This window comes from Erpetoichthys calabaricus, chromosome 12, assembly GCF_900747795.2.
Source record: "Erpetoichthys calabaricus chromosome 12, fErpCal1.3, whole genome shotgun sequence".
In the NCBI taxonomy this organism is placed as follows: Eukaryota; Metazoa; Chordata; class Cladistia; order Polypteriformes; family Polypteridae; genus Erpetoichthys; species Erpetoichthys calabaricus.
In genome coordinates this window covers 50,938,263-50,952,138 of record NC_041405.2, presented here as the reverse complement: position 1 = coordinate 50,952,138, position 13,876 = coordinate 50,938,263, and the positions used below count along the sequence as shown (strand labels likewise).

The following is a 13,876-nucleotide window of genomic DNA, read 5'->3' as shown; positions in this document are numbered from 1 at the left end:
CGGAGATGGAGGGAGGCGGGCACACAGGGCCTCTGTACACGAGCAGTGCTGCAGAAAATGCCCCAGCCTTTCACACAGAGCAGAGAAGGAGAGCATTTGGCACTCTACTGCTGTGACATAAGCTCCCGTACTGGTACCAATAAGGCTGGAATGCTGTAAAAGATGGCTCAACCAAAACGCTTCACACACTTAGCTTATTGTCTGCTGTCCCACCGCCATCCAGTCATATGGCCATTAGACTAAATGACTGATTCATTCTTCCACTGATACTCTCAGCTTGCTGAGTGGCAGCCAACCTCATTGAGTGTCCATTGAATGATTCATTGGCTGACTGAATGGCACGGAAACAGCAGATCAGAAAATTAACTAATTTACGAATGTTGTTATTAGACAATAAATGCTTTGATTGATTGATTGATTGATTGATTGATTGATTGATTGATTGATTGATTGATTGATTGATTGATTGATTGATAGCATAACTGATCAGTCAGTTGTCTGTCATAATAAGTGACTGGATTGATTCTTCCCTGGTTCACTAATTCAGTGGGTGACTTTGTAGTTGAATGCATATACCTTCCTTCCTTCCTTCCTTCCTTCCTTCCTTCCTTCCTTCCTTCCTTCCTTCCTTCCTTCATTCATTCATTCATTCATTCATAACAGTCACCTGATAAATCACAGTAGTGTATTAAATAGTGATGTGGCCTTTCATCACTTCAGACTCGTCTAATCTAGTACATTTGTCATCTAAACTAGTACCATTTGTTTGCATTTTCATCTTTCATTCACACTACCTTGGCATTTTTTACATATGACAACATATTTCTGAACACGCTCTCCAGAGCTGGAGACAAAATGCTAGCACGGTATTTCAGTTTGGATGGACAAAAATGGAAGATTTAATGGTTGAATTAATGAACAGATTGATGGATGGATAGAAGGATGAGTTCCTACACCTAATTGTCACTTCTGTGATGCCTTCTTCTTATAATGTTTTCTCTGCACATAACAGACATTCCTCGTAGCTCTCATCACAATAAGCACCTTGACAATAATGGCCTCAGTTTCACCAATAGTTCTTATTAAATACTAACTGACCATAACATGATAGTGTTGTTGAGTTACAACCCTTTCCTCATCCCCGTCTTGGTCCTGTCCCCCAAATGTAAAACAAATATGGGCGCAGCATGAGAACAACGGAGAGGAAACAGAGGGCAAGTCAGACACATAAAGCCTTTCTGATTTTGTCATTTTGATTCCCAAATCAAGAGGGCCTCAAATTTCACCAAGAGCCCTGCTGTTCAGCCCAATTAGGCTCCAGTGCAGAACATGAGTGTCGACATCGACATGGAGCTCTGCGCCAGTAGAGCTGACCCTTGCTAATTGTAAGATATCGGCTCAGTGGCTGGAGGTAGAGGAGCACAGGGGGATCTTGTTTCAGTCTGCATGCCACTGGGCCGCCGGCTTGTTCTCCTCACAGACATGTCACCACAATGCCCGTGTCTCAACTGGTACCATGAGGGAATAAGTCAGCTCAGTGTTCATTACGTATATTTCTGCTATGGACACAGGCTGAAAATAGAATTAAAAATGAAAGTTGAGGAGCGTGACTTGTTTCTCCTGCCTTTTGTGAAGACATAGTGTTACTTTCCATTTAATCTACCAGCATTCTTAGATTGATATGTGACATCCATGGCTGCGTAGAAGTCTACCTGCATGAGTGGTCACTGGGTAGAATCTCTGCCACTGAGCACTGATGACAGACTATTGACATAGACGCATTATTGACAGCACAGTCACAACACCCTTAAGTGTGAGCTCGTTCCAGTTCTCGGAATTTCAAGTCAAAGAAATATAGATGAAGTAGAATGAAGCAGAAGCACAAGAAGCTGAGGCCCAGCATTGTCAGTTTGGTCTCTTCAACTCTAAACTTGTGAAATCAGAATCTTTGAAAAATGGGTAGAGGGACACAGCACATGTTAGCATCAAAATAAAATTATAAACACCAGTGTGGCACAAAACTGTACCAGAATGTGATCAGACAGCACTGGTGTGACACCAGACATTACCTGTAGTGCTCTTTGAATTTGGTGCAAATCATTAGCTGACTAGGGAAACCTGAACGAATTATGATGGGAATGTTATGGCTATGATACTGAAATTACAGACTAGACTAAACATAATTGTTGAATTTAGAACACTTCAAAAGTCAGAGGAAGGATCCTAAACCAGACTGACACAGTTTTCTTGAACTAAAACAAAGTACCCATGAAGTTGCTTGTTTTTAAATCTGTTCTAATCCTTAAATGTCAAGTACTGTGCCACCATCTTAAATAGGATTTTCTTCACATTCAGTTATAGCAGTAAGTATCTGTTCAGCAACAACACCATCACATTGAACAACATGGTCTCCACCAAGAAAAGCAAGTTCCAAAATGATGGCAACTACTGACCTCAGATGATTGCGTGATTATCAGGGACTCCTGTTTTTGAATATCTTTTGGAGGGTTAAATACCCTTAGGTATCCATCGGGCTCATTTTTTTGAAATACAGTTTAATTTTGATTTTTAATTTTGGCCATTATATTGCCTCCATTCTAAGGGTGATATTGTTGATTACCTGTCCTAGGACCATCCCGGAATAAATGTGTCCTTAGAGGGCGTGGCCTGTCCATTATTACTCAGTGGGTTAGCAGGGGAATGGTTTCCCATCCAACAAGATAGATAGATAGATAGATAGATAGATAGATAGATAGATAGATAGATAGATAGATAGATAGATAGATAGATAGATAGATAGATAGATAGATAGATAGATAGATAGATAGATAGATAGATAGATAGATAGATAGATAGATAGATAGATAGTAAAAGGTACCACATTACCATAGATAGTATAAAGGAGCCCCATTAGTGTTTCTTGACACACTTCTGATTAACAATTCATTGGCTGAAAGTCCTCAGTGTTGGTGTTTAATGGAGAGGATACACAGCATTGTTCATAATGGCACTCAGTTTTGTTTAAATTCTCTCCTTTGCTGCAACCTCCAGTAGGTTTAGGGTGTGTCCCATAACTGTGTCTGCTCTTTTAATTAGCTTGTTGATTTTGGTGGACTTCTCTTGAAGTGATTTTATCAGCCTGGCACACCACAGGCAGTAATCCACACTGGCCATCACAGAGTTGTAGAAGATGTTAAGGATATCAGTTTCCACATTAAAAGAACACAGTCTTCTGAGGGAGAACAGCCTGCTCTGCCCTTTGTTTTATAGTTCATCTGTGTTACAGGACCAGTCCAGCCTGTTATTTAGGTGGACTCCCAGTTACTTGTAGGAGTGGATCACCACTACATCCACTCCTTGGATAGTGACCGGACACAGAGGTTCTTTGGTGCATGAAAGTCTATAAGCACTTTCTTAGATTTGATGATGTTGAGATGCAGACAATTCTCTTTGCGCCAAGAAACACTCCTCTCCTCTGTCTCAACCCCTTACCAATGCACCCCATAAATACAGAATCACTTTAGAATTGCTGCAAGTGACATAACCCGGTGTTATATATTTATAGTCCGACATGTACAGGATGAACAAAAATGGAGATCTAATTGTTCCTTGTGGTGTTGCTCACACCTATATCAGAGACACAGTCCTTGAGCCTAACAAACTGCCTGACAGACAATCCGTTATGCAGGACACCATAGGGTCATTCACTTGCCTATCTCTGAGTTTACCCCTTAACAGGGATGGCTGGATGGTACTGAAGGCATTGGAGAAATCAAAAAACATAATCCTCACAGTGCTGCCAGCTTTGTCCAGGTGAGAATAAGCCTTGTGGAGCAGGTAGATAATTGTATCCTCCACTCCAATCTTTGTCTGATAGGCAAACTGCAGTTGGTTGAGGTGGTCTATCACAAGATAACTCATATGGTACAAGACCAGCCCCTCAAAAGTCTTCATGATGTAAGCTGTAAGTACCACTGGTCTGTAGCCATTAGATGAAGAGGTGTCTGTATTCTTTAGAACAGGAACAATGTAGGATGTTTTCTACAGCAGCAGCACTTTCTAGTGCCTTTGGGACAGTCTGAACAGATGACAGAGGACACCACAAAGGTGGTCAGCACAGGCCATAAGAATTCAAGGACTGACTCCATCTGGTCCAGTGGCTTTTCCTGTGTGTAGCTTGCTCGGTTTTCTCCTACTTCGGTCTTCAGTTATGGACAACCCATATTAATGGACAGAGGTGAACTCATCACTGGCCTTTCCTAATTTCTGAGACTAGTCACTATTAGAAGGTGGCAATGAGAGTGAAAAATCTACTAAAAAATTGGTTGAGGATGTTAGCTTTGTCCACATCCCTTTCTAGCACCTGAGCTCTGGACTGCTTGAGTCCATTAATTACGGCCATTTCATTCCCTGAGTGAGGTTGTTTTCTATTTTAGTTTTGTAAGCTTCCTTTCCTTCATTTGGCTTTTTATTTGGCAATTCAGGAGGACCACAGGTTTCAGGAAAAGTTTTAAAGTCGCAGTCACTCCACCATAGCGGCCACCAACCCAGGTCATGCCTAAAGCCAGCTTCCTAGGCAGAACGCATCCCCACCCACTAAGTGGGCCGAGTCCAAGGAAGGAAAACCTATGTCCAAGTTTTGAGTTACTTTTTGTTTCTAACTCCAGAAGCTCAAATCTTGAAATGGCCGCAAGGGGTGAGATGTCACATCAAGTGATGAACATTTGTTGCTCTTGCCACTTCTTCCTGGCACACGTCATCAGTTGCTGCCAAGACAGATTTGTCTGTCTGACATTGTGGGAAGGGAGCCGAATCAGCAAAGCCTGGGATTAATAAAGTATCTATCTATCTATCTATCTATCTATCTATCTATCTATCTATCTATCTATCTATCTATCTATCTATCTATCTATCTATCTATCTATCTATCTATCTATCTATCTATCTATCTATCTATCTATCTATCTATCTATCTATCTATCTATCTATCTAATCCAGTGCCAGGCCCTTCCACCAGAGATCCTGACAGCCACTTTGCCTTTGCGAAATTATTCAGATGCTGTTTAAATATTTAGCGGCTCCCACTAATATTTAGAAGAGTCTGCTAAATAGGTGGAAGGCGGTTTGAAATATTCATCCCTTTCTGTCAGGTGTCCCAGTGACAAGCAGATTAAAAGGCCAGCGTGATCGCCAGTAGCGGCAGAGACAGCGGCAGCAGTCAGACAGAATTGAGTTTTGAGGGGGAAATCATGGGAATTCAAGCACATCTTACTCAGTGTTATATTATATAGCACCTTTCATTGTCAGCATTGTACCACACGGGCTGCTATACAACACCTTTCACTTGAGCACCGTAACAAAGTACTTTTTAAAACAATTACCACCCAGCTTAGCCATCCATTTTCTATACCTCTGCTTGAGCACCATCTGCATGAATTTGGCACATTCTCCCCTGTCTACATAAGCCTTCCACATCCCAAAAACTTGCTGTGTTAATTTAGCTGGCAGTGTGAGTGTGGCTCTGATTGGCACCCTTTCAAGTGCTGGTTCCTGCCTGGTGCTCAGTGTGACTACATTTCTGGGCATCTGGGCAGGTAGTGCCATTTACTAAATCACAAGCAGCCAAATCACAAGGCAATAAACAACTCTAATTGAAGCAGGCCTTGGCATCCCTGACCCTGTACTACAGTAACTATAACTGGCACAGCAACCAGTCTGTGAGCCTCCACCAATAGGCATTGAGTGCCAGGAAGGACCCTGCATGGCTGCTGTATGTTAAACATCTAAAACACTACAACTTCAAGAGGCTATTTGGGCTGTATAAACTCATCTAGGGTGGATAAGTAAAATCCAAGCTTTCTTCGTGTCATTGTGCGCTCCTCTCCACGTCTCCATTTATGTTTCTTATACAGTTCCAGGGTATCCATTCCCAGCCCTGAGATCCATAAATGGAAAACAGATCCATCCATTGTACTGACATGGTTAATCCAGTTTGTGGATTGTTGGGAGTCACCACCCACCCTGACATTACTGAAGACTAGCCCTGGATCTGGCACCTGCCCATCCCAGCGTACACTTATACTTTTGACTTGCTATTGAATGTGACCTGCATATTTTTGTGTACCAGTTAAACTTGGTGTTGCTGGAGAAAATCTTAGGATGAGACAGTTACTTCCTTTTCTCTCTCTATGAACAATTTCTGTTCCCTCAGTTTCACCCACCGGCCCGAGTACAGATTCTAAAAAAAAAAGAAAACCTTCAGATGGCCCAGTTGTCTAAGCATTTTGATTAATTCTCCCTTTCTCTTCCATCATTCCAGATTCCCCCAATTCATCATGTCCATCCTTTTACCCTGTCAGTTGTGTCACTCTTTCCTACAAAGTACCAACCTAACCTGCCAGCACAACAGTACAAGTAGGCACCCCAGCATTCACATCATTCTCACGGAGTATCTTTCCCTATAATCATTCCTCCATTCCCTGAAGTCTTATTATTTTGTACTTCATCTATGCTGTGACTGCTAGGCATTTGAAGAGAATGATATGTCACTTGCTGGACGGCCCTAGTTCTTTATCAACCGTCACTCTTGCCCAACAACAATTCCCTTTCTGGTTTAATAAAGTATTAAAGCAAGTCATGTTTGTGTTCTTCAAAGTGCTTTGTAGAGGCTGACAATCTGGTGAGTGTTTGATGAAATAAAGGCTGATTAAGCATATGATATAATTACACTTTATGACAGGACATCTCATGTCCTGAACGGAGCTGAAGCTGAGCGTGGCAGATCAAACAGCAACCGTAATATGTAGGACAAGGAAGTGAGCTGTCTGAAACTGCACAAGAGAAGAAACATAGGAGTGGGCAGTGAAGTGCCAAATCTCGAACTTCAATAGGGCCTTTATTTGTCACCCTGGTAGTCTTTAAGTGGCTGCCATATGACCTCTCACATAACTTCTCCTTACAAACAGGTGGGTCATCTTTCTAGAAATTCCTGCACAATGCCAAGGTCTGGTGAGGAACGTTACACCTCCCATCTCCCAGCCTGGCATGGGGATGTACTGTACACCAGTATGGCAGAACTCGAGTACAGCCAGAGCATTCACCTTACTCAGTTCCTGTCTCAAATCTTAAGTGTTTGCTGCTTGAGGAGTCATCTTCAGATCTTATTTAACTGACAATAGTAAAGTCAATGGCAGGAAATACAAACAACTTGAGGTTAGCAGCAAGTCCTGCAACACAGTCCAGTGACAGAGAAAAAGAAGCTGGTAGAAGACAATCATGGCCACTTGGCAATGACTCATTGAGCCATCCATATGGCATTCTTCTGGCTATCTTTGCTGAGCTGTCCTGCTCATGGACAGAGACACTCCGAACCTTGGTCACAGCACTACTTGAGTGCCATACTGATGGAGCTACAGCAGCAGTATCTCTCTGAAATGGCACCCATAGAAACTGTTACACATTTAAGATCATCTTTGTAAAACATCACAGGTTCAGCATCCTTGACAAATGTCATGTTGTAACCAAGTGTTTATATAGATTGAAAGAAATGAAGGCCAGTCCTGTATGCAGAAGATCTCATGGCTGGAGACACTCTTGGTTAAGATGAGGCTGGGAACTGGGCAGGACTGGGCATTCATCCATTCATTTTTTTAAACCACTTGGACATGGATTCCAGTACCATAGAACAATCCCTGGATGGGGTGGCAGTCGGGCCATGTGGCACGCACATGCATTGGTCCAACTCAGAGGCATCAATTAACCTAAGACATAGACCTTTGGGATATGGGAAGACACCCAGAGCACCAGGGGAAAAATCACGCAGACTGAAGCCCAGAGTACCAGGGGGAAATCTCAGGATGAAAAGGCTTCCTTTTCTCTGTGTCGGTTCAAATTTATCTTTCCCTCTGTGCCACCCCATTGACCCTGGTATACAGCTGGTCAGAAGATAATGACTGGGCTGGGACTCAAATCCAAGTTACAGGAATTGTGAGTATTACAGGCCACTCTGACAACTGCAAAAAAGGGAAACAATTGGGCATATAAATGCTTGGGGTGCCACAGGGGAAATGCACATTTAATGGTTGTTTGGGCAAAAGATGTTGAAAAACATTTCGCAAACTTGTAAACACATGGTCTACACCAGTTCTTCATATGACATCCTGTTCCATTGGGCGGTCTGACATCAGTGTTGAGAGCTGAGGGCAAAGCAGAAGTGATGACAGTGGTCGTCTTAATGGAGGATTTCCTCCATTGTGGGGTTGTGTGCAGAAAGCAGGTTAATGACTATGTAATATCTATTTGCTTCTCTGTGAACCATAAAGTCAGTCCCCATTAGGGACTTGCCGAGCACACTCAAGTGATACAATATATGTTAGTAGTAAGACATCAGAGAGCACCAATAGAACATAAGAGACTATTATAATAAACTAGACAGAACCACCAGCTTCTTAGATTTGTGCAGGATTTGCACCATGACATCATATATTCAATATCTTTACATATATGTCTACATCTACTGTACAAGGTGAGATACAAAAATAACTGGAATGGTAAAAAAAAAATTTATTGATGAATTACAGCATTATAAACATTGTCACTTTCTATATACTCCCTCTCCTGATCTCTACACCGCTCCATACGTATCTTCCATTGATTGAAACAGTGCTGGAAGTCTTCTTGTTTGAGGCTCCTTAACAAAGCTTGCCGTTTCTGTCTTCACTTCATCCATTAAAGAAAAATGTGTTCCCTTCAGGTCACTTTTGATTTTTGGGAACAAGCAAAAATTACAGGGAGCTAAATCGGGCGAATATGGAGGATGATCGAGGACAGGAATGTTTTTTGTCAGTCAAAAACTGCTTTATGGAAAAAGCATCGTGCGCAGGAGCGTTGTCTTGGTGAAGCACCCACCCCGATTTTGATCTGGCTGTTGAATGTCTTCCACATTTTCTTGTCCTTCCTTGAAATGTTTGTGCCACTTGAAAACTTGTGTGCAAGACCAACTTATCACCGTACACTGTTTTTATCATTTCATAAGTTTCTGTGGCCGTTTTGTTCAATTTCGCAAGAAATTTGATTTTGATTTGCTGTTCAATTATTTTCACCTGACGACATTATAGCGGCAACTCGTGTAGCAATTGTTGTGCAAATACTGACTGGGCTATTCACAGGATATACCTAGCCGATTGGCGGTTTGAGAGGGTGTGTAGAAGAGGATATAGTTCTATGATTCACGTTCGGCTGACTTCCAGATGGTTTTCCAAGAAAGCCCCAAGCCCAGTCGGGTTATTTTTGTGTCTCACCTCGTTTGTGTGGTAAATAGCTAGACTTACCATTGGGACAAATAAAGGGCCATCTATCGATCTATCTATCTATCATATAGTGTCTTTCACTAATTATCTATTTATCTAACCATTAGTAGTAAGAAGCTAGACAGCCACAGTGGGATGAAGGGCAATGCCAGAATCAACATCCCCTGGACCTGTGAGCTGGCACCACTGACCACTGTGTCACCATGCTGCCTCAAAATGATGTTCATATTACATTAATTTGTTGCTGAAAATGTTCTTATTCTTTGTTTTTCATGATTTCAGGCTCTTGTGGTTTATTCAAATCATGTATTAAATATTTACTTGTGAGACATTCATAAAAACAGATTTTATTTCAAAGTGCCTTACATTTTTTTTAACAAAATAAAAGCCAAACACACGAGGAAATTGGAGTAGAACTGTCCTTAATGGAGGGCAGAGAGGACCCAGTGATATTTGCTGTTGTGTGAACTATTGAAGAACCTTACGATCAGAGACACTGCAGTCACCAATCCAGACAGTGATGCAGCTGGTCAGAATGCTCTTGATGGTGTCGCTGTAGAATGTGGTAAGAAGCTTCAAATACAACACTCCATACTGATCTGGGGGGCATAATCCTCTGCTTGAAGTAAATTACGTCATGGCGGTCCCGCCTCCTCCAACTCTGCATAAAGGGAACAGGGCACACTAACAAAAGAAGGAAAATACATACAGAACATAAATAATAAATAAACAAAATATAACATAAATATGGTCAAAAAGCATAGCATAGACAGTAACAATAATTAAAAGAAAGATCACAAGAAATAAAAACTACATTTAAGAACCCAGCTAAAACATGACAAGCTGAAGAAAGACTCTAAGCTCCAATTTAGCCAAGAGTGAATGTCAGCTCTGCCCTCAATGAATTTCGTAGTTTGATGTGAATGACTGGTAGAGGCAGACAGAAAATAAAGAAAGAAAGATTAAAAGTGGATAAGAGAGCAGTGACTAAAGGACCAAATATTTGTGGATGCTGTGGACAGGCCTTTTTTTCCCACACCTTGCTCTCAGCACTGGCAGGCTGGCACCAGAAGGGCTGATTGTATCAGCAGCTTTTTTGTTAATTAATGCCACTGCCTTTCCACAGAGCCGCAAATGGTAAAAAAAAAAAACAAAAAAAAAACAGCAGCAGCAGCAGCCTGGTTGGGAAATGTCTACCACGCCAGAGAGAGATTTGGATCACTGCTCTGCCTTGCCGCCTTGTGCAAGTGCGCTGCAACGTCTCCCATTTGCGCCCTGTCTGTTTTCGTCTGTCATTCTCTGTTTAAATACAATTGCTTGTAGGACAGAAGGCGGCGAGAGCTCAGAACAGCTGCTTGGATTTCAATGCTTTAATGCTTGCATTAAAATGAAGGTGCCTCATGCACAATTGCTTAATAATTTCAAATTGCCTTTTTGGCCTTAGGGAGTGAGACCACAAAACTGGCCACAAGTTGAAACATTCAAATATGTGAAGTTCATGGCCAAGGTCTAATTCACTAGGGACACCGTGGTTGCTTCAGGGAGTGCAGATTAAAAAGTACAAATGGAGCACAGTTGGACAGGCCAAGGATGAAGAACATAAACGGAGACTCTAGCTGGCAGGGTGGCCTTGCAGCACCTTAAAAGTTCTAGCTGGGATTTTATGTCTTGGTATTTATTCACCAAGATTTACTTTGGAAGAATCACCTAGAATTATGTGTTCATACCTCCAGTAAATAAGTCTTGGTAGGACTGCTGCCACCATTGAAATGTCTGGAGCACAAGTCACAGACTAGATGGAGGCACTAAATCCTTTTGTCCATCCTATGGATGTCTTCCTCAAGAACAGAGAGTGTCATGGAATTCTTCTGCAATTCCTGACACTATGTCTATCATCAATTAATTTAGAAGTACTAGTGAGTCATTTTGCTGTGCCTAGTGTAGGCCCCCAACAGTGGCTCATTCAGTGGCACCCTAATCTGCTTCAAGTCCTTCTCTCATGAGATCCACATTTTTGTTCTGTAGATGTCTAAAGATGGACCAACTCGTGGAGCTCAAAACGTGAACCATTGTTACTGATCCGTCATAGTGTTACACTGTGAGGTTTCTCTTTAATTTATGTAAGTGTGTCTTGACCTGCAAATGAAGTTTTAGTACAAAGAAACAAGCAATGAGTCAGGAGGAGGATGACAGCACCCTGCAGCGCTGTGCCTTCTACCCACTCTTTCAATACTTACAACAAGGGGGCTTCACAAATGGTAATTTGACTCATTCCTCCCAAGGGCCAACAACATCATTACAGAGAGGCTAGAAGGACCTTAATTCTATATGAGGTTCATGCAGACATATGGGGTACAAAAACTGCCTTTTACCTGTGTGCACCTATATTGGTGCCCAGGCGCAGGGTGTGGTTCTGTTTCATGCCCAACGGCAGCCAAATAAGGTTTTGGCTTGCCAATCTCTTACTCAAGTTAAAGTGGTTTTATGAAATATAATTATCATGCTCATGATGCAACACTTACCTTTAAAGAAAACGCAAAGCTCTACACACTGTCACATTCTATAAACAGACAAACACATTATATCAACATAACAACAAACACACTAAAAAGTAGAAGTGTAACACACACAAACACACTGCCAATTATACTGTACAGAACACACAAACAACAATTATTATACAATAACAAATATACAAGCATGTGCAAGGACATTAATAAATGCAGCACAGTACTTTGTACACAACTTACACATACACACACAGGAACAAATACAGAAACATACTGTATGCCAAAACGCAAAGTAATAAATTGTAGACTGCACGCTAGTTTAGGAAAAGTAGCAATCATACGCTGCTGTATGTTGAATATGACAAAGCTAATAAATATGTTGTACTTTACTCAAAGCATTGTGGGAAGTTGCGACAAACTACCAAATCGTGGCATTAAAGCTGAAACCGTGGCAACCTTTAAGAAGAATCTGGAGGAGATAGTGGGACAGCTTAGCTAGGAGCTAAACAAGTGGGCTTGATAGACTGAATGGTCTCCTCTCGTTTGTTAAATTTCTTCTGTTCGTATACCACACACACATACATAAAAAGACACTAACAAACAAATTAAATACTATACACACACTAGCAAACATATACTAACTAACATCCACAAAAACACAATTTGTGTCCACATACACACAAGTGAATACACAGCAATAAGCGCACAAACAAATACAAATAAAATGTTAGGTTATATCATTAAAACTGTTAAATTTAAGCCAAGGGATGTTGCTCTTAAACTATATAATGCACTCATAAGACCACATCTGGAGTATTCTGTGCAGTTTTGGTTATTCTAATTAATGTACAGAAGACAAATACAATGTTAGGTTATAGCATAAAACTGCTGCATATAAATGAAGGGGCATTATGCTTAGACTATATAACACACTCAAGAACCACATCTGGAGCATTGTGTGCAGTTCTGGTCACCACACTACAAGTAAGACATAGCAGGACATGAAGCTGTGCAGAGGAGAGCCACCAAGTGCATCCCAGGACTTAAGGACATGACCTACTCTGACAGATTCAGAGAATTAAATCTGCTGAGTCTCGAGTAGAGGAGATACCTTGGGAACTGAATCCAGGTATTTAAAATTTCAAAGGCATTGATAAAGTAGATCCAGCAAAATTCTTTCACTTTAAGAGTGAATCACATACTCGAGGACATCACTGGAAATTAAAGAAAAGTGCATTTAAGACTGAAGCCAGGAAGCACTTCTTTACAGAAAGAGTTGTGAGACTCTGGAACAAACTACCGCGGCATGTAGCTGAAGCAGAAACCTTGACCACCTTTAAGAAGAATCTGGATGAGATATTGGGACAATTTAGCTATTAGCTAAACAAATTGGCTTATTGGACCGAATGGTCTCCTCTTGTTTGTCATATTTCTTATGTCCTTAAATACAGAGACAATGGCAAATATAAAGTGCATGACATGCATATTAGTTAATAAACAGGTACAAAAATGCTATACACAGAGACTAATAGAGACATTGTACTCCTTCTCCACGCAAACACACAGTGTCACAGGGGGAAGGGAGTAGGGAGGCACTGCAGGGTTTTTTTTCTTGTCCAGAGTTTGGGCTGAATTGCCACATACATGGGATGTCATCTAGAAGGTAAAGGGGGCTGTACACAGGTCAGAAATTAAGGGAGTTAAAGGCTGCTGAAGAAGTTCAGGAGGCCAGCAGTTAGTATTCTTGGCTACTTATGCATAGCAGGAAGCAGTGCTGGGCTTTACATTAGAAATGTTTGACTCTTTACTGGGACATGTGCATGCCTACTAGGGGATCAAGGACAGCCCCGGACCACATGGCAGTCAGTTGAGCTCGACCGCAATTGAATTCTTGGGAATCCTTTGAAAAAGCAGTCAAGTTAACTTGGAGTCAATGTGCAGAAGAGGCAAGGAGTGCAGGGAAGGAAGACACAGTCTGGGACAAGGCAGGAGTCAAGGGGCAAAGTGGCATGGTGTGGTGTGTTTATAGAGAATGAGGTGAGGTTTCTCTTCTATAAT

General features: G+C 41.6%; 1 protein-coding gene across 10 annotated transcripts in view; it reads right to left on the bottom strand.

Annotated features, from left to right (window-relative positions):
- Positions 1-576: 576 nt before the first annotated feature.
- The window catches only part of yipf6 (Yip1 domain family, member 6), a 798,052-nt gene continuing 784,752 nt past the window's right edge, over positions 577-13,876 (bottom strand). The window contains exon 8 of one of the 10 annotated variants that reach the window (XR_007936388.1): positions 577-600. The gene's annotated coding sequence lies outside the window, so the exon portion shown is untranslated. Of the gene's footprint in view, positions 633-13,876 lie in introns of all 10 variants that reach the window. The other 9 variants (XR_007936389.1, XR_007936387.1, XR_007936386.1 and 6 more) reach the window with 9 other exon arrangements.